This window comes from Ambystoma mexicanum, chromosome 6q (genome assembly GCF_040938575.1).
Source record: "Ambystoma mexicanum isolate Mex_15411 chromosome 6q, UKY_AmexF1_1, whole genome shotgun sequence".
NCBI classification, from domain to species: Eukaryota; Metazoa; Chordata; class Amphibia; order Caudata; family Ambystomatidae; genus Ambystoma; species Ambystoma mexicanum.
In genome coordinates this window covers 1070649529-1070674185 of record NC_090937.1, presented here as the reverse complement: position 1 = coordinate 1070674185, position 24657 = coordinate 1070649529, and positions in this window count along the sequence as shown.

Below are 24657 nucleotides of genomic sequence, written 5' to 3'. Positions count from 1 at the left end.
AGTCCCCTCCAGTGTGCTGCCACTTGATTCCTGCTGCTGCCGTGTCTTGATCCTTGCACCTGAGGTGGAGGCTCTTGGGACGTTGGTCCTGGCCCTCTTTGCAGGCGTGCTGGTAGGGGTGTCCTGCAGCTCGTCGTTGGTATCGGACCCTGTGGTGGAGTAAAGAGGGGCGAGCGTTAGTTATGGGTCTGTCGGATTTGGAATGGCAACGTATCAAATGCATTGGGGTGGTACATGTGGCTGATTTGGGACTGGGCCTTGGAGGTGGTCTCATTTTCGTGTGGATTGAGGATGCATTCATTTGGCTGCCTGCAGTTAGGGGGTGCATGCTGCACATGTAGGGGTTGTTTATGGCTTCTTGATTGATTCGTTTGTTCATTCTGACTTTTAGAGGGCGCTGTCAGGGCAAAGTATGTATTGCACTATGGGGTCACATGGTACTGCACATGTTCGTGGTTTGTGGATTTCGCATTGTTTCTCTTGGCCAACCTACCTGATTCTCCGGATGTCGGCACTCCTTTCTCCATCCCTCCGACTCCCTCTATGCTCTCCATTCCTATGGTGGAGGCGCAGATTTCCTCCCAGGGGGTCAACTTGATGGGCGACTCTGAACCCCCCCCGGTAGCTGTGGCGATGTTCCTGTTCGCAGAAAGTATGCTGCGTACGCGGATCCGCAGGTCGTCCCACCGCTTGCGACATTGCTGTGGCGTGCGGGGTGTTGTCCCCACCGCACTTACGCGCTGTGCCACCAGGGCCCATATGGCCTTCTTGTTGGCAAGGGCCGTCCTGGTCATTTGACTGGAGAAGACGACGGCGGAATTTTCCTGGAGGGTCTCGGTGAGCACGGTCAGTTCCTCTCGGGAGAAGTGTACCTGCCGCTTGCGGTCACACGCTTTCTTGGCTACCTTTCCCATATTTATTTTTTAACTGGGGTTGCTAACGGGTTGGGATGTGTGTCAGGGTCGGATTTTTTATGGTTGTGTTGGGATTCGGATTTTATAGTTGTGCGGCGTGCTGTTTCCCGTTCCGGCCACATGCTTTTACTTCCGTTTCCGTATATTTACGGTGGCCGTAATTTGCGGTGCACGCTCGTTACGGTGACCGCTCATTACGGTGACCGCTAAGATGGGTGGCGGTATTGCACCTGGTGCAGCGTACGGCGGCGGTAAGGGCCGTTTTGGGGTCATTTCCGCCATCGCAGCCTTTCGGATTCCGCCATGGCGTAATGCTCGTGCCCGATGGGTCGTGATTGGCCGCACTTTGCTCCTTCGTGCAATGGCGGAAACGCTATTTACGCTGTTGCGGTCCGGTCAGTCACTTTCCGCCAGGGTCGTAATGAGGCCCATAGTAAAAACGTAATACTAATGCTTCTACGTTACAATGCAGATGGTACCAAAAACAACTGCAAGCTGACTGGATTCCCACATGGTCAAGTATCACTTGGTAAGAAAACCTTCACAACAATAGGTAGAATCTACCGCACAGGAGCCACAACCAATGCAGGTCACTATACTGCATACATAAAAAAGAATTGTGGATGGTTTGAATGTAATGATAGTACCATTAATCTAAAGCAGAGATTACCTGCAAATCTTACAAACGCTTATTTAATCTTCTTAAAACCAAAATGTATTAACTAAACTGTACTTAAACATTAACTAAACTTTATTAGAAAACTATAAACTGTTACAATATGCCAACAGCTACATAACTACCCCAAGATTCTACAACAACTAAACAGATAAATGAATACCACTAAATTATATACAAAAATAAACAGTTAGAATATGCCAACTGGTATCTAACTACCCCAATATTTTACAATGTCCGAACAGATAAATCAATACCACTTCATTATAACAAAAATAGACTGTTAGAATATGTCAACAGGTATCTAACAGCTCCAAAAATCTGCAACAAGCTAATATATAGAGCATTAGAGAGAAACAACAAGTGAACACTGAAAACAAACAAACAAATAGACTGTAGCATAACAAAAAATGTTTTCTTTTAATCCAACATGTATTTGTTTTTCTCCCACAGACCCAATGATTTTAGCAACAAACTCAGAAACTGAGCAAATTGCACAGTACACTGGTTTGTAATCTACTAAATATGAGGGTAAAAAAAAATGTTGATTATTCAATGTTATAAGTTGTTACAAAATACCAATACTAACATGATATTTTCTTTTATTACAGAAATAAACAAGAAATACATGTACTCCAGTTACTAAACCAAACAGTAAGTATATTATATTAAGTACAACCATCACAGGAAATCACACCCATAGTGACTTATAACTTTGCTGCCTATAAATTTGATCTTGTCCATGCACCCAAGACTATAGACCCTGCCCACAACCACCACAGCATATCAAACCCAGGGTGGCTTATAACTTTGTTGCTTATACGTTTGCTATTGGATCCCAAAGTTATAAACCACTATGGGTGTGATATGCTGCGATGGTTGTGGCAAGGGCATAGAGTCTTGGGAGCATGGCCAAGACTCTATGCCCTAGCCACAACCATCGCAGCATATCACACCCATAGAGTCAAACATTTTAACTATGCCACATGGACACTTTTAATGTCCACGGACAACATGAGTGTCCTTAGAACAGTTTCAACTTGCCTACGAACAGTACGGACAGACATAGCGTCCTCAGGACACCCTCATTTTGTTTATTTATGAACATCCCAGGACACATAATGTGTTCTAAGAACACTTTGAACGTGCTTGCGAACATGTGTTCTTAGAAAAATTTGAAATTGCTTGCAAACTGAATGGACAGGTATATTGTCCTCAGGATACCCCCAATGTATTTATTGACGAACATCCCAGGACACATGATGTGTTCTTAGAACAGATTCAACTTGCCTGCGAAGAAAACTAACAGGCTTGCCGTCCTCAGAACACACCCATTTTGCTTATTTTCGAACATTTCAGGACACCACCAGTGTTCTTAGAACACTTTCAGCTTGCTTGCGAACAATACGGACAGGCGTAGTGTCCTCAGAACACCCCCATTTCGTTTATTTAGAACATGTTAGAGCATCTGCGTTGTCCGCGGACAAAGCAAACAGAACAGGGGCATCTACCACCTAAATAAATAAAACATTTAACCCATCTCTTACTCCCCCACCCTCCCCAAACACTTTCACACAACAACACACTCTACTAAATAGTATTTTTCAACAAAGTTTCACTGCGCTGTCTGCGGACGTCCGCGAATCCAAGATGGCAGGCGTTCCCGAAAATCTGTCGCGCTTCACACTCTTCACCGTCCAATCAACGAACACATTGCATGTCCGCGGACATGACACAAGCCGGTTGGCCAATCAGGACACTGTCCGCGGAGCGAACAGGGAAGTGTGTCATCGGACCGAACATAGATATCATTAGTTTTTTTGGACCTATTTTTTGCTCATTTTATAAAAAACTACTGGACGGATTTTCGCCAAATTTGCAAAGGCATGCTTTCGGGACCAAGCCGCTGCACCTGGTCCATATTTGGTGAAAATCCGTCCAGCGGTTTGGGCTGTAGACGTGAGCAAAGTTTTTCCCCCATTCAGTCTATGGGAAAAAAATAAGTTTTGGGACCCCCCTTATACCTTTGCCCCCCCCAGACCAAACCTCACCAAACTTTGCAGAAAGATTCAGAGTGGCCCATACACGTTTCTTGCAAAGTTTGGTGAGGATTCGTCCAGGGAGAGCGAAGTTATAAGCCACCCAAAAAGGGCTCTTCCAATGGAAACAGCAACTTAACCATAACGACACAGCCACTAACGTGGCTGTGTAATAACAGTGTGGGGTTCCTTATCTATAAGACCCTCAACACTGCCCTCTACCCAGTCTGACATCAACGCTTCCTGTTTAGAATATGCCACTATTCAACTCCTTCCTCCTACTCCTCGTACTGTTCTTGTTCTCTGTTTACCCCCTTGTCCTCTCAATTCCTTCTTCCCTGGCCTGAACCATTTCCTTGTGTTACTTGCAACTGAAATCTCCATTGTCATGATGAGGGACTTTAACCTTCTCTAGCCCTCTACAGCCACCTGCTTTCAACTTAAATGCCTCCTATATAACCTCTCCCTCTACCCCTTCAGTGACCAGCCTACCCAATGTGGTGGGTCGACTGGTCTCTCTAAATATCTCTCCTATGCTGACTTCTCCATTGATCCCCCTCCCTCCCTCCGATCATTCAATCGTTCACATCTCGTTCCCACCACCCTCCACTATTCCTCTCCCCTCTTCATTGACTAAGAGGACATTCAGGCAGAACTCGCTTGCCCCTTACCTTGATGATGTAAGTGCCTCTCTCCTGTCTCTCTCCCCTGTTCATGCCCTTCCCATTGATCATGGCTTTCACTATGCACTTATGGCTCAGTATGACAAAAACGTACCTGCATGAACATTCACTCATTCCCATCCCTGTCGTAAGCCTTGCATCACCTTTGACATTCAGACCCTCAAAACATACATGTGCTGTGACCTACAATGATGGTGTAACTTATTGACCTCTACCCTACTTTTTGCCTGCAAAAAATCCCTCTGCTATGTACTGCTCCCTTTGCAATCAGTCCCAAACTTGCGTCTACCTACCAAACTTTGCTCATACCTCCTAAGCCAATATCAATCACCTCATCCATTCCTGCTAATGACTTTGCTCACTACTTTTCCTCTAAAATCTCTAAAATTGTGACACTCTCATTGTCCCCTCTCCATCCACAATCCTGCTTCTGTCCACCACCTCCCCCACATATTCTACTCATAACTACTTTTCCCCAAACTCTTCCATTGATTTAGCACCCATCCTACACAATTTAACCCCATCTTGCACACCCATCAACCTAATAGCTCCACAAATGGTTAAAGACTAAGGGCCTCATCACGAGTCTGGCGGTAACCCTTAAATGCGGCGGTAGCGCTATTACCGCTGCATGTAAGGGTCCGCCAGATCATGGCTTTGGCGAATTTCCCCCCCAGCTCTGAGCTGGTGGAAAATCTGCTGCAAAATTGCTGATTTTCAGCGCGATTATCGCCGGCGGGAAATCCGCCGGCGGTAATAGCGCAAATTTTCCCCATTGGGCTAATGGGGAATGAGGAATTCCTGAATGGGCCCAATGGGGAATGGGCAAAAACCCTCCGCCAAGCCCGGAATCCGGCGCTAATAGCGCCGGGGGGTTTGGCGGTAGGGCTATTAGCGCCGGCGCTAATAGCGCCGGCATTACTGCCCAACTCGTGATGAGGTCCTTAGTCTCAATCACCTCCCCTTATCCCCCTGAGCTCTTTTACCTCCCTCTGTCTGCTGGACTATTCCCTTCTTGCTTGAAATCTAAAGCTATCCTACCCCTATTGAAGAAACCCTCTGCTGACCCAAGCATCACATCCAACTATCAAACAGGTTCTCTCCTTCGCCATTATTCAAAAGTCCTTGAGTGGGTGGTGTTCAACTGGATCACTAGGCACCTTGAGAAGAATGGCCTTTCAGATCCACTTCAATCTGGCTTTTGCAGTAAAAACTCTATGAAACTGCACTCTCCAACTTTCTTTCTGATGCTTCCAAACACCCTTCCTTTTGGACCTCTCCACCACTTTTGACACTGTTGACCTCTCCTCTGTCCTCTTCATGCGCCAAGTCCTTGGGGTTCACCTTCTCTTGCCTAGAACACCTCCTACCTCGAAGGTCAATCCTTTAAAATCTCCTGGAACTTGGAAACCTCAGACCCTACCTCTCTCCCTGTCGCCAATAAGTAAAAGCCTCCGTATCCATTTATTTTCCCCCACCTGCACTGTTGCTCATTCTGTTTGCTTGGTCTCCATGATTTCTCTCTTTCTTTATTAAACAGCCTATTTGCATCCATATCTTCCCTTCCTTAATCTCCATTAATTTGCATCCATTTCATATAAATCTTAATTTCTGGCTTTTCCATGTGTTCTTATGAGCATTCACAGTCTTTTACCAGACGAGCTATCTCAAGCAATCACTCTCCATAATATCCTGTGGTTTCAACGCTGGACATTACTTCAACGTTATTTACTTCAAATTGATTACTTTGAATTACTATGAAATATATATATGTAGTTGTGAGTTAAGGGTTAAAAATTGGGTGACAAGGGGTTTGGAGTAGGGGCAGCAGTGAAGTGGAAGAGAGGGCATGGGGGATCATCGAAAAAAACTAAAACTAAAAATATAAAAACATCTTGAAGTAATTACTTCAAAGTAAAATTCCTCAAAGTGATTATTTTCATCAAAATAACCTGGAACCCCCTCCATGTTCCAAGCCTTTGCCTGCATTCTGCTAGCGAATTTCATCTAGGTGCCTGCCCTTCATTCACAGTGCTTTGAGTGGGATGGGAAATCATACAGGGTTTGCGGAATCTAACAAGGGCCTGGATGTTAGAATTAGCCTACATAGTTTTGGGAGTGATGACTATATATATATATATTTTTTTTTTGGCTGATAACCTTTCAAATATTTTTATAGAAAATACATACACATGATCATAAACAAAAACAAACATTTACATAAGTGTAACAGAATTTTTCAACATACTTTCTAAAAATTAATAATCCATAGAATTTCATTCTCATGCTAACAAATAAGAAGAAAAGAAAACACATCTTTTGCAGACATGCATCAACTATGTAATGTTGCTAATCCAATTGATCATCGACCATTGACAAAACAGAGTCTAAATATTGTACTATAGCAATCCTCATTGTCGTGTTTTGACTAGTAAAGATTGCAAACCAGATTTCGTCTTCAGACATTGGGGTGTACATGGATGAAAGGTTATAAAAATGAATTTTCCTTTTCAATGTCAAGGCTGGACAAACGACAATTTGTCTCAACACATTCTTTATCTTGACAAAAGCGACAATGACTCAACTCATGTGGAAGAATTCCCCTTCTTGCCAAGATTTCTGCAGTTGGTAATAGGTTGAGTCTGAATCGCATAGACTGTTGTCTGATGTATGGTGATGGGAACTTTAACAAGTAATCTGCCATTACCCTGAGTTTTTTGACCCAAACAAACGACTATAAAAATCTTTATATATTCAAGATTTAGCTCTATTACAGATCCAGTCATGTTGTAGTAATTTTAGTTTGGCTAGAGTTGGATTCGTTAGTAAAGGTTCTATTGCTATGCATGCCTCTGATAACACATCCAGTACATGATTTTCCCATTTGAGTGTAAACACCTGCTCCGAATTGACTAGATAGTGAGGAAGAGCCCTTAGAATGTTGTTTTTCGCAAGACCCAACAAGCATTTACGAAAGAGGTTACACATTTTCCATGAAAGTTGTGAGTCTAATGATATCAACCTCAGTTCGAAACGTATGATGGGTAAAGGGGTGCACGATGGTAGGTTCAACATAGATTTCCAAAAACGACCTTCACTTAGGTCCCAGATGTTAGATTTCAATGGTAGTTTACTTTCTGCCCCATACAACAGAATCGGCACTACTTTAGCTTGATTAAATATCATAATGTGTTTGCATGAAAATTTGTCGTATTTGAATGACAGAATATTTGCTTGAGATTTTAAATTTTGTAATTTCAAGTTCAATGATGAAACATATGGGCCGTCAGACAAGGAGTTATACACCATTGACCCTAAGTTTTTGCAACACAGACTTTGTTCGATGGCATGTGACAAGTTGTGTCTTTTCCAGATTGATAACAAGATTATTTTCTATTGAATATGTAGATAAAATGTTCAATAGACTCTGCAGGCCACTCAGTGTTTGAGATAACAAAATGAGGTCATCTTCATATAACATCCAAGCGATCTGTTGAGCACCCAATTTTGGCGCATCACTGATGATATTTAAGAATCATTCACCTAAATCAAGGATAAACAGATTGCACAAAAAAGACACCAGAATGCAACCTTGCTTAAGTCCTTGCTCGGTTGAGATATATGCAGATAGCAATCTTTCAAACGTGAGCCTGATTTGAAGTGTTGTGTTGGTGTGTCATTGTCTGACGATAGAAACTAAGGAAAGCGGACAACCATATTGAGTCATTTTTTTATACAACAGCTCACGATCAACAGAGTCGAAAGCCACGCAGAAGTCAACAAATGCAAGATACAATGGCTGATTCCGGGTGGCAAATTGTGATTTTGACATGTTAAGTGTCATTATATTTGGAGTTGTTCCCTGTCCCGAGACAAAGCCTGTTTGGAATGGGTCTCGTTTCCCTTGAGCATTTGCCCACTTATTTAGGTCCCTAGAACAATTCGATTGAACATTTTTCCAGGGGCATCCAAAAGGGCAATAGACCTATAATTAGCCAGATTGGATCTGTCACCCTTTTTATGTATTGGGAGGATGATTGAGTGTTTCCATGATGTTGGAATTCTCTGTGTCAGAATAATGTTAGAAAACATGTTGTACAATATTTCTGACCACAATTTAGGGTGTTGCTTTAGAGTATAATTGGATAAGCCATCTGGCCCAGGGGCTCACGATTGGCTCTTTGAATGAAATACTCGATGTCGTCCCTATCAAAACATTGGGAGAATTTATCAGTGGTATGTACGAAATTAACCTGGTAATTGCATGTTGGACATGTGTAAAGATCAGTGAAGTGTTTGATCCAAGCTTGTTCAGAGACATTGTTAGATTGATGTCTGATTTGATGCCCGACTGTGGATTGATTAATAATAGCCCAGATCTGGGCTGGGTTTTTACCTGCCAAAGTACTTAACATGGTAGCCCCATTGTGCTGGTACAAGGAGGCTCTATGATATCACAGCCAGTTCTTATACCTCGTTTTGATATTGATCAAAGTTGCATCGCTCATCGTTTATTAATTCAGAAATTGGTTTTCGCTAATCTAACATTCATATTAAATGCATGTAAGGTTTGGACCTTGTTAGGTCTACAGTTGGTCATAGTTGGTTGGAATAATTGCATAAGGACATGATAAACTATTTCCCCCTGTTGTTCATCTTTTATTTTTGTTAGTTCTGTGGCACAGAAACGGTTGAATCTTTTCCGAGATGATTCTCTCCACTGTAGCCTAGACCCTGTATTAGTCACAGTGACTAAATTGGCACAACATCTGTCCCTCAATTTAGTTAAGGGATCATTTACCTGCCAGTTCAATTGTGGTCACTTAAAGTTGTGGTGAGAATGCAAAATTTAGTGACGTCAGCGATCATCTCCTGATTAACATAGATATAATCGATGATTGCTGTTGTTGTACCTCTATGCCATGTAGGTTGGGGGGGGATATCATTTGGAAAAGTTCCATTTAACATCTGCAGACTACGCGAGCTAACAAATTTGTTCCAGGCTTTAAGTCTGTCAGCATTATCAGACTTCCCCAAGCAATGCAAATTTAAGTCTCCCGCTAGAATAACAGAGGAAACAGTGCTGTCAAGGCATACCAAATCAAATAAATGAGCCACATCTCTCAGATAAATATTATCTGAAATACCAAGAGGATTCTAATATGTGTTTATGAGAGCATATGTTGTGATACCTACTTTTAACCTTATCATTTGTAAAAATGGATTGGGAGAAATCTAGTGCTGTGATGTGTATGCAGGACTTTGCCTAACACCAATTAGAAGCCCAGATGTGGGCCTACCATGATTCTTTTTCTGGGCCGGATTTAAATACAGATCATAGTTGTCCCAGGTTGGAGCTGTGGTAAGCCATGTCTCCTGAAACATAAGAATGTCAACTTTTTCCAGATATTTGGGTCCTGACCATTCACCAGATGACTGAATCCTCTCGTATTCCAAATGATAAGAGAGAGTGTGGCTCAATTCAGAGATTGGCCTAGTAAATTCATACCTTGACAATTACAAACTTTTTTCTCATCAATTTCCTGTGTAGAAGAATTTACATTTTTCTGGACATGTTTCTGTAACCTGGACATACACAATGATGAATCTACTGATTGAATGGGTGCAGAACTTTTGGATGTTGCATTGGTCACATTTAGAATAAATCCCAACTCATACAGTTGGTTCTTTGCTAACCAAATTGTGTTGAGAACAACTCTCGAGTTTAACCACAATCTAACTGACGGAAGAGATTGCGTGTTCTCAAACTCTATTAATTGAATATCAGTAGAATGTATGTGCTCCAGCTCAGGAATTTCCGAAAGAATTCTTAAAATTGACTTCCGATTCAAATCATATTGAACACAAGGTGCTGGACGACACATTAGGACTAAAGAGTGCTATGCTGGTCGTGTAACATTCGGGGGTACAGATTTTCTTGGTTGGGAGTAGGGTTAGGCCCTATGACTTCCTTTGTTCTGATGTTAGTAGAGTTCGCAATAGCAGTTTCTATTATACATAGATCTCTGGAGCTATTGTGGATATTAAATTAGAGTCTTGGGATTCAAGATGTGGATTTGTTTTATTTTGGTCATTAAAGGATGACTTGGATGCTATGTTAGATTGTTTGTCTAGTGTGGTGGGTAAATTCGCCAAGGCTTGAGGTAAGGTGCAGACTATGGGATGGATTGTATCTCTGATGACTACATGTACAGCTGATGATTCTTGATTCAACAGTGGTGGTTGGGGTTTGTGATGTTGAAGCTTTTGTCTAGGTTCACAACAGGTGAGATACGTCTGTGATGGTTGAGCTAACATATAGGCATCCACAGCATGCCTGATCTCTTTCCTGTGCAGATCTAGCATATATTGAGATGAACCAACTGAAGTAACATGGCAACCATCATAATGTTTATTTGTGAAATCTGCAGTTGTCTTGGTAGACAAAGATTCGACATCATCCTTTTCAATTAAGACTGTTGATGATTCATCACCTGGTCTCTGAATGCTAGCATTGTTTTTACGTGCTTGAGCTTGCATACCCGAGTGCACTTAAAGAATTACCCTATGTCTATCTCTGGAGATTGAAAATGATGAATCATAGTGCATGTTTGATTGTCTAAAATTACCGAAAAAACTCACACTGTGCATTTGTAGAATTGAACACACTTTCACCAATCTGGTGCTATTCGTTTCATCCACAATTGTTAAAGGATAACATTGCAAATGTATAGGTCATTCCCTACCTCTACCTATTTATCACTAAGGTTCTCTTCACAATGCCCTGGCACCACCACCCTGTGCATAGCCATGGGCAGAGTTAGCAGGTCTGATACCACAAGTTCATTGCCACAAAGTTATCTCCGGGCAGTCACCACTGTGTCCCCATCCATTGCTTATACTAATAAATGAGTTTGGATATCATCTTGTTCCACCTCTCGGTGAAAAGGACAGAATGACAGTAATATATCGGATCAGAAATATGGGATGTCTCTGAGTCCAAAACAGCAGGATTTTCAGTGGTAGTAAGTATGTTAGTAGTAGCACTCAAATCTCTATCACTAAGGTTACGTTGGGGTGCCACTGTGGGCTCTTCCAATTTGGTATTGAAGTCTTTCAAATAGTCCTCGTCACTTATGAAATTTGGTAGAGCCTTACAGGGTTAAGGAACTACCAGCATTGGACACTCAGCTGGCTGTGGTATAAGCCCCAACCAAAGACCCACCCTTCATTCCTGCCTCAGTTCAGATCACCACTCCCTCCTTGCCAGTGCACTATCCACCACTTCTTATACGACGGCCAACCTCTGACATCAGCCAACATCACAATGTTGGTCAAATTCTTCATAGCTAAAATAGTTTGCACATTAGAGCAATGTTGCCCTATAACTACATTTGTGTAAGCCAGCACGCATAGACAAACCAAAACGTGCACAGGAACTACAAAGCAGAGACTACAGCCACCTTGCAGTGACTCACGTGCATCCATGTCGGGGAGTGTCCCTGAACCTTAACAGCTGAACTAGAGGTTAACAACACCAGATATGGCTCCTTCCACCTGGAGCCTAAGGCAGTCTTTCTTTGATGAACCTTTATCAGGACACTGTCACCGGGCTTCAATAAATGACCTGGAGTGTCTGCTTCCCCTGGCAGACCAGCTTGAACCTGATTGTGAATGAGACTGCCAGAAAACATGAATGCCTTGACGTATTCCAGTAATCAGCCATCAGATAGCTGCAAATGACCAGGTACACTTTTCAAAGGTAGAGATACAGCCAGTCTCATAGACCATCAGAAGGGCAGTTTTTTATTTGTGTGGTGTTCTTCTCACACCAAACACAATCAAAGGAAGGGCTTCTGGCCATTTCAACCCAGTTTACTGACATAATTTGGCTAATGTATTCTTTAGAACCTCTTTTTGTCTCTCTACTGCCCCTGCTAACTGGGGTGGTGTGGGCAATGCAAATGATGCTGGGTTTTCAATGTGGCAAACAGTGCAGTGATGATATTATTAACAAAATGTGTGCCCCGATCAATGTTAATACACATCGGTATCCCAAACCTTGGTACAAACTCGCAAATCTGTGTTTTTTAAACCGCTACTGCATCTGCTTTCCTCCAGGGATAGACTTCCACCCACCCAGAGAATGCACCAAGTGTAAATAATGCCACTGATTATTTTTGGGCAATTGTAGGAAATCCATTTGTAACCCTACAAATGGCCCATAAGGGGGAGGTTGTGTCCCAGGTCTACACTTTCCCCCATGTTATTCTGTAAGTAAATAACAGAACTTTGACAGTATTCGTGAGCCATAGTGGTAAGTTCAGGTGCACACTATGAAGGTCCCACTAACATCATCATCCCATCTCTTCCCACATCGAGACGAGGTGTGATACTAGTATTTTTGGAGCCACTAACTGACCCTGCCAATCGCCACAGAGAGTCCTCATGTAACCGACAGCCCTTCTTATTCCAATTGTCATTTTCATTGGACGGGGCATTCTCCTGTATATATGCAAGGTCTTTCAGTGTCTTATACAAAGTCGCTTCCTGCACCGTTATGACTGGCAGGATTTATGTATCAGTCTCCTCTAATGTAGCTGCCAATTTGATGGGTCGGTCAGAAAAATTATTACCATAGCTAATTGTGTCATCCGTTCAGGCTACATTATATCATCCAGGTCTTTCTTTAGCTGTTGTGAAAAGAGGGTTGGGGACTCTGTGTAGTCCTCGGGCATGTATATTACACCCCCGATGAGAAAACTTGGCGATACTGTCTATCTTTGTGTATAGGGACCGAGAAAAAAGCTGAGCACAGATTGACCACCGTGAAGTGTGTGGCTTGTGGCGGAATACAGGACATGTATTACCGGTGGCCTGGGTTTGGTACCACAGGGAATTAAGTTATCCCCACTGCATTGACAGCCCACAAATCTTGGACAAAATGATAAACCTCCTTTCCTGGCTTTTTCACTGGAAGAGTCAGAGTGTTACATGGGCTACTGGTTGGAACTATAATCCCTTATCTCAGCAAGGATTCAATGACTGGGATGATATCTGCTGCTGCCTCAGGCCTCAATGGATATTGGGGAGTGTGGGGTAGGCTCTTAAACATGTATACCTTTATTCTTAAGGACTCAGCTGTGTGTATATACCCCACCTCATTACAGTGGGTGGTCGACAAACAATCCGGTACATAATCAATTTGTTTGTGTTAGTCTTCTGAACATTGCCCATCTTTCTCTCAATTGTTTCCTTCCTGGTCTTCCCTTAAGGTTGCCATTACTGCTACAGAATTATCAGAGGGTACACTCAAAAACACGCCATCCATGGTCAGCTGATGGACAATAGTAGTGTTAGATATGTCTGCTGCTCTCACTCTCTCCCTAGATATAGAAACATGTGGGAAAGTATTCATTTTTTATGAGCAGATCTATTTGCCTCCAACATTAGGGAACTCTTTTGCCAATGTCCTAAGGTCCCCAGCCTCATAGGGAAACTCTGTGGATCCCTTCCGTGCACTACAACTCCCCTCATAATTGAGTGGGGATGCTTGGGCCTCTGCGGTCACCAGCTCACTAAGACCTGGTACCCTAGGGGCCCAGTGTACCAAAGGTGACATCTCTACCAAGACCCCTCTTTTGTGTGCCTCTTCATGCCTTGCTCCTGTGAGTGGCCTCATACTAGTAAATAATTCAAGTATGTCTTCTGGTGTCTCACTATCCTGATATTCTCTGTCCTCTTCTCCCTTATCTTTGTCCATCTCCCCTTCTTGAATTAGCTGGGTATACATATGGACTCCATCCAATCTCCTCCTACCTCTCAGAAATTGTATTTGTCCCTTCAGTTTGTTGCTGATCTCCCTCAGTCCCATATTCTTCCTGTCATTCCTCCTAACAGTTGCTTGTTTCAGCCAGTTGGCAAACGCTCCTCACTGCCATGTACGCCATAGTCTACATTGATTAGCTACTGCCTAAGTAGAATATCTTATCAAGCCTACTGTGTCTGTCCATGACTTTATAGACGTTACTATATTGTTTGCCATAGCTTGATGCAATGCTAACTTGTTTGCCATGGCTTTGTACCTTGCTATATTTTTTGCCATAGCTTTCAGAAAGACCCCTAGGGTCCACTGAGTTTTCATTTAGACCACTATTGTATGACATAGTCTTCAAAAGTCCACTAGTACCCACTGAGTTTTCTATATAGACTACTGTGGCTGAATTTGACATATTACATGTCAGAATGTATCCCATCATCACCACGTTAACCCTGTTTAACCTATACATCTCTCTTATTTCTGGTCAGATAGATAACCAACCTAAGGCCGATATAACTGCGCCATGTCACTGAAGGCTACATATAGTAGTCTCGGCACTACGTCTATTCCTGCATCCACTACAGGTTGGATCAAGCCTACCTTGTTCTTACCCCCCTTAACCCTCCCAGACCATATCAAACCTACCCCTTTCCTTCCACCATTGCACAACCGTACACCTAACACATACCTACTTCCTACTGAGTCTATGACCACCTATACCCACAATATCTACCACAGTACTCCTCTCGGTAAGATACCCAGAAGTCTTAATCATACCCGTACATCACAGATCACATCCAACTACATAATTCTGAACTACCCTTGCCCTACAACTAGTAGGAACAATAGACTTGGTAACAGATTAGGCACGTCATATACTATTACCTGAAACTCACCTGCCTTGCATACCCAACCACAGGAGCACAAAGAAAATCTCTCAGAAAAGTCAGAAGGAGATCTAGGACATTCACCCCTGCTCCGGACACCAATGTCCAAAGCATCAGTCTCGCTTCTATCAATGCTGCACTGATCAACACTAGGTCCGTAGTAGCACATGCAACTGAAATTGCTGACCTAATAATCAAACAAAATCTAGACTTCCTAGCTAGAACAGAGACCTGGCTTCATACAGCTGGAGGGCCATCTATCCTCATTGCCACACCGGATAATTATGCACTCCTAAGAGCATATAGAGAATCCGCTAGATGCAGAGGAATTGCCTTTATCGCCAAATCCACATTAGGCCATAGATTAATTTCTCACTCATAATCAAAGTCATGTGAATCCATGACAGTTAAACCTCCTCTCAACAACTCACATACTATAACGATGCACCTTATAAACAGACCTCCTGACCCCATCGGATCCTTTGAGGAAGACATCTACACTCTTCTCTCTACAAATACCAAACCTGTCTCCCAAATCCTAATATTAGGCAACTTCAACTTGGGCCTCAACGACCCTAATGAGCAATCTGTCAAAACTCCAGCTAACTCAATGACAGAACTAGGCCTCACGCAAAGAGCCCATTTCCCTACACATGAAAAAGGAAGAACGCTTGACTGGGTGGCGGACCTTAATTGCGAAACCGTTATAACATCCATTGAACCATGCCCTTGGACCGACCACTCCCTTCTTTCCTTCACCATCCAAGACTGCAGATTTGCACCACTTAAACTGCGCAAAAGCAAACCCAATGCTCACTTGAATACATGGTTTACCCCTAACCTTAATGCCCTATGAAAGGAAAAAGGAAAACTTGAATTGACTTGGAAAAAGAATTCTACTCCAGACAACAAAGAGAATTTACGCAAATTCATGGCCAAATACAAAACGGAAATTATCTTGACCAAACACAATACCTATAATGATAGGATAGACATAGCTAGTTCTAAATCCAGATAACTTTTTACTATTTTAAGGGAATTGGAACCGCCTACCATTCCAACAGACATCTGTATCAAAGACAAATCCTGTTGCTCTAAAATCCAAGATGCTCTAGTCAACAAAATCTCACTACTTCAAAACAAAATATCTGCAAAAAAAGCAACCTCACCACTCAAGCAAATACCTCCATACCCCGCCCTACCTGTCTCAACCTTCCCAACAATTTACATTTTCCCAAGTATCCACTCATGAAGTGGAAAACATTATAAACTCACTCAAACCGTCCAATTGTCAAGGAGACGCCTGCCAACTTTCCACCACTAAAAAAGCTGCCCACGAACTAACACCATTTATCACCACGCTTATCAATGCCTCCTTCCGCTCATGCACCGTTCCCACAAACCTTAAAAACTCGTGGGTACTCCCTCTTCTCAAGAAACCCCCCCTAGACCCCAACATTCCGACTAACTTTAGACCCATCACTACAGTCCCCTTCCTACTAAAAATCCTAGATAAAGCAGCCTATATCCAGATTCAATCTTATTTGGAAACTAACAAACTACTAAGGCTCCGTCAATCTGGCTTCAGACCTCAACATGGCACAGAAACAGCCTTGATCAACCTGAAGAACCAGATTGACGACCTGAAAGATAAAGGTAAATCGGCCCTCCTATTACTGCTGGACTTGTCAGCAGCCTTTGACTTAGTTGACCATAAGGTGTTATGCAATCACTTGTCATCAGCGGCCCATTTCTCAGCCGAAGCAACGGCATGGATCCAGTCTTTCTTAAGTAACAGATCCATGAGAGTCTTTTCCCCATCAGCGGCTGCTGATCCTATCCAGATAACATGTGGAGAACCGCAAGGATCTTGCGTCTCACCCACTATGTATAACGTGTTTACCAAACCATTGTTTGATGACTTAGACCATCTGGGTGTCACCTACACTAACTATGCAGATGACACCCAGATCATTATCCCTCTGACAGGTGACTATGAAAAAGATCTAGCCATGATCAATAAAATCTATCTCATCATCTATGCTTGGATGGCCACTCATGGCCTGTGCCTGAATGATGAGAAGACTGAGCTACTGCTCCTAGCCACTTCCTCCGACCAGAAATAAACTGAGCAACCATGATCTCTCCTTTAATTTGGATGGCAATGACATTAAGGTGGCTAAAGAGGTCAAAAACCTGGGTTTCTACCTAGACACATCACTTAACCTGCGCAAGCAAGTTAGTGCCACGGCGTCAGCAACAGTTTACACCTGTAAACTGATCCATGCATGCAAACCCTTTTGCTCTACAGAAAGTTGAATTACGCTGGCAAGAGCATTAATCCTATCAAAAACAAATTACTGTAATGCACTATACCTAGGGGTCAGTAAATATATCAGTAATAAACTCCATATTCTGCAGAATAACGCTCTTTGAACTGCATTGGGCATCTCCAAAGACAACACATCTCAGCAATAAGACGTAATAACAACTGGCTATCGGTTACGGATAGAATACATCTCAAAACTGCCTCCCTCACATACAAAAGTCTGAACAACCTAGCCCCTCTATACCTCACTGAGAAATTCAATAAGATCAACCCGATACGACCTACCAGGACCACCAACCACGTATGCATAAGAGTCCCCAGGTTCAAGCTAACAAAGGCCGGTGGCAGCAGCTTTCCAGTCATGGCCGTTCAACTTTAGAACTCCCTTCCTTCCTCCCTAAGAGTCACTCAATCCTTCTATAATTTCAGGGACAACACCAAACGGTGGCTCATTTCCAAGGAACTCTCCCGTTAGCACCCTCATAAAGGCCTAGCTAATAATGACAGCCATTTATGTATATATGTATATTAGGTATTACCTGAATTGACCTTTTACAATTGACCTTTTGCACAATTGACCTAATTATAGTAGTCCTAATTGACCTTCTGCACAATTGACCTTTATATTATTTTATTTATTTTATATATGTATTGGGTTGGTTTTGGATTATAAATAATATAAGGTGATTGGATCAGGGGTTGCAGGGGGTTTTGGATTGGGTGGGGAGTTGCAGGGGGGTTTCCCCTGCATATATGTCCTAATTGACCTTCTAAATTAGGTCAATTCTCCCGAGGTCAATTCTCACAAGGTCAATTGTGAAACGGTCAATTAGTATACAACCGTATATTATCACTGCACACTCCACTTATGTATATATGCATATTATCTTTGCACATTCTCTGTATATCTTACCTGTATTATGGACTTGCCTGTATTGTATTATAGCTTGTAATTTGTGTGTATGGTAACCAAGAAATTGCATATTCTTGTAGTGCCCAGATACCTTTGGGTGAGGAGCCTGTTACAAATAAACAAACAAACATACAAACAAACAAACACACATTGGACTGCAGATATCTTTGTGCCTACATCTTCCAAATCCCTCCTAAGGGCTCCTAGTTTGTCCAAATTAAACAAACCTTGGATCGTGAATTGAGTCTGTCTACTACGCTGTAATGCCATGAATCCAAAACGTCACACGAAGAACTACTAAACTGCAGTTCCTGTGCCTTTTTCAATTGCTGTTTGCCCGTGTTTCTTTCCCTATTTATCTCTCATGCGCTTACACCACTTGCCCCTTTACCCAGGCATAGAACCAGAGACACTGCGCAGTGCTCCTGACAGGGATAAGGACTTTCACCATACAGTCATTCATCTTTCCCTATTTCTTTCTGGGCTTCCTCTGGCCCCAGATTATTTCTCTAGTCAGTAATCGGCTATTACTGGCATTGTGTGCCTAATACTCGCTCGAGTATCCTCCCCACTGTGCTAAGTCCCTACCCTGGTATTCTCCTCTCATCTGTATCAGTGGTTTCCAGAATCATGTTTTGCAATCTAGCGCAGATCAGTCATCATCTTTATCTTGCTCCTCATCGTCATCATTCTTCTGAGGCTCATCAAAGGATTGTGGTGGTGCTGGAGGCCAGGAACATCCCATATCCTGCTCCTCTATACTGTATGTCTTCTTCCTGGATCCTCAGTGGATGACATTTGCACCTCTCCATATTTTCTTCCAGAGACATGGGACTGAAAAGCCTTCACCTCCCCTACCACCGAATCAGGCTGCAATGCTTGAGTATGTGCTACTTGATGTTGCGCACCAGAGCTATATGTAGCAAAAGGGGTAATGAATGAAAAAGTATTTTTCTATTCATCGAATAGAAAAAAGACTGATTTAAAAAGACTGCTCTGTGACCGCACACGGCGGTCTATCTAAATCAAACTGTCATGCCCCTGCTGCATACGAGTGCGCTCATGGGCTGACAGACACGGGCAGAAGAGGGAACACTTGGGAGCAATGTACGAGTATTTATGGTGTTTGTGTGTGGCTGTGTTTGTGTGCATGCATGCGTGTCTATGCGGGAGTGGAGGGGGCATGTTTGCGGTGGGGACGGTAGGAGCGAGAGGGTAAATGTGCGTTTTCGTGAAAATGTTGGAGGAAGGAGGAATGTGTTGGGCTGGGAACGGGGGTGGGGGTGATGAAAGGGAGGCTCGGGGATTAACATCCCCACGATTTTTGATAAATCCAGCGGGAGAGGGCAGGGTGGTATCACCTTCCCCTGAGGTGTGGTGTGATCAGAATCTCATATTTCCGCATATTAAAGGCCACACAAAATCGGCAGAAAAGAATCAGTCTTTTTGTGTTGGGCCTTTAAAATGCGGAAATATCACAAAGAACCGGCAAAGGCCCTCATTACGACCCTGGCGGAAATCGAAAAACGATGGCGGAAATGCAATACCGCCATCGAATAGCGCTCGGTGCGATTATGACCCGTCACCGTAAAGTACGATGCCATTAGCGACACCGTAGCGACCGCCAACGCTAACTGCACCAAGTCCGCGCACGCGCGCCATGCCAAACCGTAATTACCACCATGGCGCAACGGTACGCGAATTCCGAGCCTAGCGGACATGTACCTAACGCCATCAAGCATGGCGGAAAGTACCATTCGGCCATGGTGAGAAGTACGGCATCGCGAATCAACCGTAAACGGCCCTACTGAGTGCCTGTACACCACTCCCTGGCCACATTGCACAACTCCTCGTAGGTGCAATCAAGTCACACAATGCAACCAGTGAAATGTACAAGTCACCCATGCATGCTAACTAACAAATGAATCCAGGGGCTCCAAGTGCCTTGTGAGTGGGCATCCATATCTGCCATGGCACCATTGCCGCACTGATGCAGCACAGGCATGTGAAGGTCCAAGTACAGCAACATGAATAGAAAAATGAGATAAACAAAAACAGAATAGAAATTTAATGCACCACAAAACCACCAAGGCCATACAGCCATTAGGTCATGAACTCCAAAATACATTCCAGTATTGTGGGCTGCATCCGCAATAAATGACCAGCTTCTGCTTGTGTGACGCCCTGTTCCATCATGGTACACAGGGGCTACATTCACGTTCAAAAAGGCAACACGGAAGCGCCTAGAACCGCAGGGCCGTCCCATTAGGTAGGCACTAGTCCAGCAGAAAGGACGATATGTTGCTCCTAGCCACTAGCACTGCGTAAGGGCATGTGGCCCATTGGCGATCGTCCCATAAGATCGTAATGGTGCTCCACTGATTGACACGAAGCAGCAGGTGTCGGGAGTAAAAGCCATCTGCAGGAGTGGCATACAGATGGCACCGGCAAAAGGGGAGGAGATACCTGTCACCCAAATGAAATGAAAAAGAATAGTATGGCCATCAGAACTACATTTGTATAACTCACTTCAATGATCACACTAAATCTACAGCCATATGCATGCTAGCCCACTCAAAAGGATTATACCCACCCAAAAATCACTTGCGAATCACAACCATAAAAATCGAGGTGAAAACACCATTACAAACGAGTGTTTGTGTGCATGCGTCTGTGAAGACAGAATCCATTAGATGGGATTAGTAACGTGCATAGACACAAGTGCCTGAAGGCGCGTCGAGACAGGGAGGGTTCAACAAGGGCAGAAAGACGATGGTCCCACTATGGCAGCTCTGCATGACATAGCGCAGGGGAGGTGGATAGATTCCAAAAAGCCCTGTACATGGCAAACTCTCCATCAAATCATCTGTCCATGCATCCATACATCATTCCCTCATCCCGGTATGAAAACGCCTGATTATTTACTCACATCACATTTGAAACTTCCATTGAGTCTGTGCGTAATGCAGTCTGCAAAATCCACTGTTCTCCAGCCCGGAATTCTAGTGTTGTGAAGTAACATGTATTTGGGAACGTCCTGCCTTATCGTCCACTACGCTATTGCGCATCCCATACTATTCATATCAATCATAGCATTCTCGCCATGGCCCCTGTCCCAAGGACATTAAACAATAGAACGTTATATTTGCAGTCAGACCTGTGGGCGTCTCCTCACCGCTAGCTGAAAACCGAAAGCGCTGTCCTTCGAATTCCTCATTTGCAACATCACGTCGAAAAGGCATCTGTGACCGCTTCAAATCACAAATTCATCTATGTAGTGCGGCAGTGTGTGAAAATGGCAACTGGCTTCACTCACAAATGGGACGCCCCGCCCGTCGGTGAACCTCGGTACAGTGCTGCATGAGGGTCCACCGTTAATCGAGTACTACATTCCACTGACCCTTCACAAGTTTGTTCGCGACTGCAAAGATAGTTTGTGAAGCAATGGGACCATAGCAGAATGAACATATGAACCAATATCACACTGCCATCGGGATGAAATACATGATTGCAATGGTAAGATGCCATGCGTCGAATTGCAGCGTTGTGTGCGGGACGTGCTCGCCCAAAGGGGATTGCAGCTTGCACAGGTGGAATTTATCACCACAGGTGGAGGCAATACAGCTTGAAAACACATAAATTGCACACCCAACTCCCTCCCACAACCACACCCACTCCAAAATGCTACCGGCAGGACTGGCGATGTTGGCCCTGGGGGACCTGATAGCACTGCAAGTACTCCAACTTCAGGAAGAAGACGAACGCCAACTACTACAACAACCGGCCGCACAGAGGAGACGCAGGAGGAGGAGGAGGGCAAGGCAGGGCCAGCAAGGCCCACCAGCACAGCTACTACCACCACGCAGGCAGCCCGCAATCCCACGCCTCCGAGCACATCCGTTCAACCTCACTGATGAGCAGATCCACACCCTCTACCGTTTGGACCGGGACACCATAACCGCCATTGTGGACATGACACAGGCTGACCTTGTCTGCATGATAGATAGCCCAACCGCCATCCCACCCCTACTGAAGGTGATGTCTGTACTCCACTTCCTGCCCACAGGCACCTACCAGCACACAGTCGGACAGTTGCATGGCATTTCACAGCCACTGTTCTCACGGACACTATTGCAAGTGCTCGATGCCCTCCTGAAGCACGCAGACGACTACATCTCTCTACCACGCTCGGAGCCGGAAATTACGAACACAAAAGTGGGATTCCATGCACTTGGCGGCATACCGGGTTGCATTGGTGCCATCGACTGCACCCATGTGGAACTGGTCGTCCCACATGCCATGGAGGCCCAGTACCGCAACCGAAAACAATTTCATTCCCTTAATGTACAAATGGTGTGTGACTCCAACAGGATCTTTACACATTGTTGTGCCCGATTTCCTGGATCAACCCATGATTCTATGGTCTTGAGGAACTCTACTATACCACGCTACATGGAGCGACACGCAGGGAACAGATCCTGGCTACTCGGTGAGTCTCATTTCATGCATGATAATGTGGGGTATGTGATGCGGCAATGACCTGGCAGGAAGGGGGGGGTGCGTACGTAGCAATGTCATTCCACAAACATCCTTTATTGTCCACATACAGGTGATGCCGGGTATCCACTGAAGAGATGGCTCCTTACACCACTCCGGAACCCACAGAACCAGCATGAGGAGGACTACAACCATGCCCACTCACGTACCCGTGTAGTCATAGAACAGGCATTCGGCCTACTGAAGACTCGTTTCCGCTGCCTCAGCAGGTCTGGCGGGGCACTCCTGTACCGCCATGAGAAGGTTGCAAAGATGGTCATGGCATGTGTCATGCTACACAACATGTGCGTACGTAGAAATGTGCCCATGCCCCCTGACGCAGAACTGCAAGCACCTGAAGATGGTCATGATGAGGGTGGGGATGTGGCAGCACCTCAAGGAGTCTGCGAGGCACAGGAGGGCCGTGGCATTCGTCAGATTCTCATTGATTCATGCTTCTAGCACTCACGCCTGGTGGCTGATACATGGACACGGGACTTGTGGCACTGTGTGTGTCTGGAACATGCACAATATGGACTGTACGCCTATGAAGGCCTCGTACACAAAGATCAATGTCCACACATCTCATTAGATGATCGTGCATTGTTTATAGCATATGTGAGATTATGTTACACACCCCATCGACCCGCCACCCAAGTGAGCCCAACACACCCCCTCCACCCTCCTACCTCCCCCCCGAACACCAGTGTCCGAAGATGCTCATTGTCAGTGGGCAGACGCTATTGCAAGCCCCCTCTCCGGGTATCAGGGGCACCCCTGCCTGTGGAGCGCAGGTTCCTCCCAGATCTACGTTGGGGGCTGCCCTGGACGGAACTTGCAACGGATGATGTCTCTGCCTGCTCACGCCCATGCATGTCCCTAAGGGTTTGTGAGAGCTCAGTGAGCACACGGCGCACAGCGGCAAGTTCACCACATACGTCTTTGGACGTCGCATGCAGTTCCCCCCTCAGGCTCTCGGTGCTTCTCTCCATTTGTACTCTCAGGCTCTCGGTGCTTCTCTCCATTTCTGCCCTAAGCGTCTCAGTTGATGTTTCTATGGCTGCCTTAGTACCCCCACATTCATCAGCATGGTCCTTGAGGAGCGTGGCCAGTTGCTGCTGTTGCACGATCACCTGGTCGAGGAACTGTTGCCTCTGCTGTGCCATGGCCATTTGCGGTGGTGTCACAGAGGGGCTGGTCACCTCATGTTGCCTTGCCACAGGGCTTGTGGGGGATGGCCAGTCGTCGTCTTGTGGGTGCCCCTGCGTGGTATCCTCATGGTGTACGGGATGAAACAAACAGGGGGATTGAGACAGGTCATGGATGGATCTTACTTCGACATCCCCGTCTTCTGTGTCGGAGCATGCTGCCATTAATGGAGTGTCACCTATGGTGCTGCTGCCACCAGAGGCAGTGCCTTCTGTGGCATCCATTGGGGGTACCTGTGGTGGTGCTGTTGTGGGCATGCTGGCTGCTGGGGTGCCTGTTGAAGTTCCCTCCTGTGTGCTGCCACTTGATTTGTGCTGCTGCCGTGTCTTGATGCGTGCAGCTGAGGTGGAGGGTCTTTGGCCGTTGGTCTTGGCCCTCTTTGCAGGTGTGCTGGTAGGGGTGTCCTGGAGCTCGTCGTTTGAATCAGACCCTGTGGTGGAGTAAAGGAGGGCGAGCGTTATTCATGGGTCTGTTGAAATTGGAATGGCAATGTATCACATGCATTGGGGTGGTACCTGAGGGTGATTTGGGTCGGGGCCTTGGAGGTGGTTTCATTTTTGTGTGGAATGAGGATGCAGTTGTTTTGCAGCCTGCAGTTAGGGTGTGCCTGCTGCACGTGTAGAGGGTGTTTTTAGGATTTTTAATTATGTA